This window comes from Arachis ipaensis, chromosome B07 (genome assembly GCF_000816755.2).
Source record: "Arachis ipaensis cultivar K30076 chromosome B07, Araip1.1, whole genome shotgun sequence".
Taxonomy (NCBI): domain Eukaryota; kingdom Viridiplantae; phylum Streptophyta; class Magnoliopsida; order Fabales; family Fabaceae; genus Arachis; species Arachis ipaensis.
Window position 1 is genome coordinate 77,177,380 of NC_029791.2, and position 5,718 is coordinate 77,183,097.

Here is a 5,718-nt window from a genome sequence, read left to right on the forward strand (position 1 = left end):
TTTTTTTTCCCTTTTTTTACATCATGCTGACCCTCATTCTTTAAATGACGCTATCCCGAGGAGGACACCTAAAGGCGTGCCGTAATGGCCTCATCTTCGGCAGGCTCCAGTTGTTTTTTTTTATGGTTTTTTTTACGTCGTGCTGACCCTCGTTCTTTAAATGACGCTATCTCGAGGAGGACACCTAAAGGGGAGTCGTAATGGCCTCATCCTCGGCAGGCTCCTCCGGTTTTTTTTTACGTCGTGCCGACCATCATTCTTTAAATGACGCTGTCCCGGGATGGACACCTAAAGGCGAGCTGTAATTGCCTCATCTTCGGCAGGCTCCTCCGGGTTTTTTTTGTTGTTTTTTTTTTACGTTCTGCTGACCCTCGTCCTTTAATTGACGCTATCCTGAGGAGGACATCTAAAGGTGAGCCGTAATTGCCTCATCTTCGGCAGGCTCCTCCGGTATTTTTCCGGTTTTTTTTTACGTTGTGCTGACCCTCGTTCTTTAAATGACGCTATCCTGAGGACACATAAAGGCTAGCTGTAATGGCCACATCTTCGGCAGGCTCCTACAGTTTAATTTCAATTTTTTTTACGACGTGTTGACCCTCGTTCTTTAAATGACGCTATCCCGAGGAGGACACCTAAAGACGAGCTGTAATGGCCTCATATTCAGCAGGCTCCTCCTATTTTTTTTACGTCGTGCTACCCCTCGTCCTTTAAATGAGACTATCCCAAGGAGAACACCTAAAGGAGAGCCGTAATGGCCTCATCTTCGGCAGGCTCCTCTAGTTTTTTTTTACATCGTGCTGACCCTCGTTCTTTAAATGACGCTATCCCGAGGACACCTAAACGCTAGCCGTAATGGCCATGTCTTCGGCAATCTCCTACGGTTTTTTTCCGATTTTTTGTTACGACGTGCTGACCCTCATTCTTTAAATGACGCTATCCCGAGGAGGACGCCTAGAGGCGAGCCGTAATGGCCTCATCTTCAGCAGGCTCCTCCGGTTTTTTTTTTCGTTTTTTTTACGCCGTGCTGACCCTCGTTCTTTAAATGAGGCTATCTTGAGGAGGACACCTAAACGGGAGCCGTAATGGCCTCATCTTCGGCAGTCTCCTCCGGTTCTTTTCCGGTTTTTTTCACTACGTGCTGACCCTAATTCTTTAAATGACGCTATCCTAAGGAGGACACCTAAAGGCGAGCGGTAATGGCCTCATCTGCGGCAGGCTCCTCTGGTTTTTTTTTACTACGTGCTGACCCTCGCTCTTTAAATAATGCTATCCCGAGGAGGACACCTAAAGGCGAGCGATAATGGCCTCATCTGCGGCAGGCTCCTCTGGTTTTTTTTTACTACGTGCTGACCCTCGCTCTTTAAATGACGCTATCCCGAGGAGGACACCTAAAGGCGAGCCGTAATAGCCTCATTTTCGGCAGGCTCCTTCGGTTTTTTTTTCCCCTTTTTTACATCATGCTGACCCTCATTCTTTAAATGACGCTATCCCGAGGAGGACACCTAAAGGCGAGCCGTAATGGCCTCATCTTCGGCAGGCCCCTGTGGTTTTTTTTTATGGTTTTTTTTACGTCGTGCTGACCCTCGTTCTTTAAATGACGCTATCTCGAGGAGGACACCTAAAGGGGAGCCGTAATGGCCTCATCTTCGGCAGGCTCCTCCGGGTTTTTTTTTTGGTTTTTTTTTACGTTCTGCTGACCCTCGACCATTAATTGTCACTATCCCGAGGAGGACACCTAAAGGCGAGCCGTAATGGCCTCATCTTCGGCAGTCTCCTACGGTTTTTTTCCGGTTTTTTTTTACGTTGTGCTGACCCTCGTTCTTTAAATGACGCTATCCAGAGGACACATAAAGGCTATCCCTAATTGTCACATCTTCGGCAGGCTCCTACGCTTTCCTTTCAATTTTTTTTACGACGTGCTGACCCTCGTTCTTTAAATGACGCTATCCCGAGGAGGACACCTAAAGGCGAGCCGTAATGGCCTCATATTCAGCAGGCTCCTCCTATTTTTTTTACGTCGTGCTGCCCCTCGTTCTTTAAATGAGACTATCCCGAGGAGGACACCTAAAGGAGAGCCGTAATGGCCTCATCTTCGGCAGGCTCCTCTAGTTTTTTTTTTAATATCATGCTGACCCTCGTTCTTTAAATGACGCTATCCCGAGAACACCTAAAACTAGCCGTAATGGCCACCTCTTCGACAATCTCCTACAGTTTTTTTCCGATTTTTTTTTTACGACGAGCTGACCCTCGTTCTTTAAATGATGCTATCCCGAGGAGGACGCCTAGAGACGAGCCGTAATGGCCTCATCTTCAGCAGGCTCCTCCGGTTTTTTTTTTCATTTTTTTTACGTCCTGCTGACCCTCGTTCTTTAAATGACGCTATCTCGAAGAGGACACCAAAACGGGAGCCGTAATGGCCTCATCTTCGGCAGGCTCCTCCGGTTCTTTTCCGGTTTTTTTCACTACGTGCTGACCCTAATTCTTTAAATGACGCTATCCTGAGGAGGACACCTAAAGGCGAGCGGTAATGGCCTCATCTGCGGCAGGCTCCTCTGGTTTTTTTTTTGCTACGTGCTGACCCTCGCTCTTTAAATAATGCTATCCCGAGGAGGACACCTAAAGGCGAGCCGTAATGGCCTCATCTGCAGCAGGCTCCTTCGGTTTTTTCTTTACTACGTGCTGACCCTCGCTCTTTAAATGACGCTATCCCGAGGAGGACACCTAAGGGCGAGCCGTAATGGCCTCGTCTTCGGCAGGCTCCTGTGGTTTTTTTTATGGTTTTTTTTACGTCGTGCTGACCCTCGTTCTTTAAATGACGCTATCTCGAGGAGGACACCGAAATGGGAGCCGTAATGGCCTCATCTTCGGCAGGCTCCTCCGGTTTTTTTTTACGTCGTGCCGACCCTCGCTCTTTAAATAACGCTATCCCGAGGAGGACACCTATAGGCGAGCCGTAATGGCCTCATTTTCGGCAGGTTCCTATGGTTTTTTTCCCTTTTTTTTAAATCATGCTGACCCTCGTTCTTTAAATGACGCTATCCCGAGGAGGACCCCTAAAAGCGAGCCGTAATGGCTTCATCTTCGGCAGGCTCCTCTGGTTTTTTTTATGGTTTTTTTTTACATCGTGCTGACTCTCGTTCTTTAAATGACGCTATCTTGAGGAGGACACTTAAAGGGGAGCCGTAATGGCCTCATCTTCGGCAGGCTCCTCCGTTTTTTTTACGTCGTGCCGACCGTCGTTCTTTAAATGACGATGTCCCGGGATGGACACCTAAAGGCGAGCCGTAATGGCCTCATCTACAGCAGGCTCCTCTGGTTTTTTTTTTACGTCGGGCCGACCATCGTTCTTTAAATGACGCTGTCCCGGGATGGACACCTAAAGGCGAGCTGTAATGGCCTCATCTTCGGCAGGCTCCGCAGGCTCCTCTAGTTTTTTTTTTACATCGTGCTGACCCTCGTGTAATGGCCTCATATTCAGCAGGCTCTTCCTATTTTTTTTACGTCGTGCTGCTCCTCGTTCTTTAAATGAGACTATCCCTAGGAGGACACCTAAAGGAGAGCCGTAATGGCCTCATCTTCGGCAGGCTCCGCAGGCTCCTCTAGTTTTTTTTTTACATCGTGCTGACCCTCGTGTAATGGCCTCATATTCAGCAGGCTCTTCCTATTTTTTTTACGTCGTGCTGCTCCTCGTTCTTTAAATGAGACTATCCCTAGGAGGACACCTAAAGGAGAGCCGTAATGGCCTCATCTTCGGCAGGCTCCGCAGGCTCCTCTAGTTTTTTTTTTACATCGTGCTGACCCTCGTGTAATGGCCTCATATTCAGCAGGCTCTTCCTATTTTTTTTACGTCGTGCTGCTCCTCGTTCTTTAAATGAGACTATCCCTAGGAGGACACCTAAAGGAGAGCCGTAATGGCCTCATCTTCGGCAGGCTCCGCAGGCTCCTCTAGTTTTTTTTTTACATCGTGCTGACCCTCGTGTAATGGCCTCATATTCAGCAGGCTCTTCCTATTTTTTTTACGTCGTGCTGCTCCTCGTTCTTTAAATGAGACTATCCCTAGGAGGACACCTAAAGGAGAGCCGTAATGGCCTCATCTTCGGCAGGCTCCGCAGGCTCCTCTAGTTTTTTTTTTACATCGTGCTGACCCTCGTTCTTTAAATGACGCTGTCCCGGGATGGACACCTAAAGGCGAGCCGTAATGGCCTCATATTCAGCAGGCTCTTCCTATTTTTTTTACGTCGTGCTGCCCCTCGTTATATAAATGAGACTATCCCTAGGAGGACACCTAAAGGAGAGCCGTAATGGCCTCATCTTCGGCAGGCTCCTCTAGTTTTTTTTTTACATCGTGCTGACCCTCGTTCTTTAAATGACGATATCCCGAGGACACCTAAACGCTAGCCCTAATGGCCACGTCTTCGGCAATCTCCTACGTTTTTTTCCGATTTTTTTTTACGACGTGTTGACCCTCGTTCTTTAAATGACGCTATCCCGAGGAGGACGCCTAGAGGCGAGCCATAATGGCCTCATCTTCAGCAGGCTCCTCCGGTTTTTTTTCGTTTGTTTTACGTCGTGCTGACCCTCGTTCTTTAAATGACGCTATCTTGAGGAGGACACTTAAAGGGGAGCCGTAATGGCCTCATCTTCGGCAGGCTCCTCCGTTTTTTTTACGTCGTGCCGACCGTCGTTCTTTAAATGACGATATCCCGGGATGGGCACCTAAAGGCGAGCCGTAGTGGCCTCATCTACGGCAGGCTCCTAAGGTTTTTTTTTACGTCGTGCCGACCATCGTTCTTTAAATGACGCTGTCCCGGGATGGACACCTAAAGGCGAGCTGTAATGGCCTCATCTTCGGCAGGCTCCTCCGGGTTTTTTTTTGTTGGTTTTTTTTACGTTCTGCTGCCCCTCGTCCTTTAATTGACGCTATCCCGAGGAGGACCCCTAAAGGCGAGCCGTAATGGCCTCATCTTCGGCAGGCTCCTCCGGGTTTTTTTTTGTTGGTTTTTTTTACGTTCTGCTGCCCCTCGTCCTTTAATTGACGCTATCCCGAGGAGGACCCCTAAAGGCGAGCCGTAATGGCCTCATCTTCGGCAGGCTCCTCCGGGTTTTTTTTTGTTGGTTTTTTTTACGTTCTGCTGCCCCTCGTCCTTTAATTGACGCTATCCCGAGGAGGACCCCTAAAGGCGAGCCGTAATGGCCTCATCTTCGGCAGGCTCCTCCGGGTTTTTTTTTGTTGGTTTTTTTTACGTTCTGCTGCCCCTCGTCCTTTAATTGACGCTATCCCGAGGAGGACCCCTAAAGGCGAGCCGTAATGGCCTCATCTTCGGCAGGCTCCTCCGGGTTTTTTTTTGTTGGTTTTTTTTACGTTCTGCTGCCCCTCGTCCTTTAATTGACGCTATCCCGAGGAGGACCCCTAAAGGCGAGCCGTAATGGCCTCATCTTCGGCAGGCTCCTCCGGGTTTTTTTTTGTTGGTTTTTTTTACGTTCTGCTGCCCCTCGTCCTTTAATTGACGCTATCCCGAGGAGGACCCCTAAAGGCGAGCCGTAATGGCCTCATCTTCGGCAGGCTCCTCCGGGTTTTTTTTTGTTGGTTTTTTTTACGTTCTGCTGCCCCTCGTCCTTTAATTGACGCTATCCCGAGGAGGACCCCTAAAGGCGAGCCGTAATGGCCTCATCTTCGGCAGGCTCCTCCGGGTTTTTTTTTGTTGGTTTTTTTTACGT

General features: G+C 48.8%; 1 long non-coding RNA gene across 1 annotated transcript; it reads right to left on the reverse strand.

Moving 5' to 3' along the window:
- On the reverse strand, positions 114–790 carry LOC110264658. Its single transcript, XR_002350834.1, has 2 exons — positions 736–790; positions 114–184 (listed from the first exon to the last, which is right to left on the reverse strand). It is a non-coding gene; the product is annotated as an uncharacterized LOC110264658 (long non-coding RNA).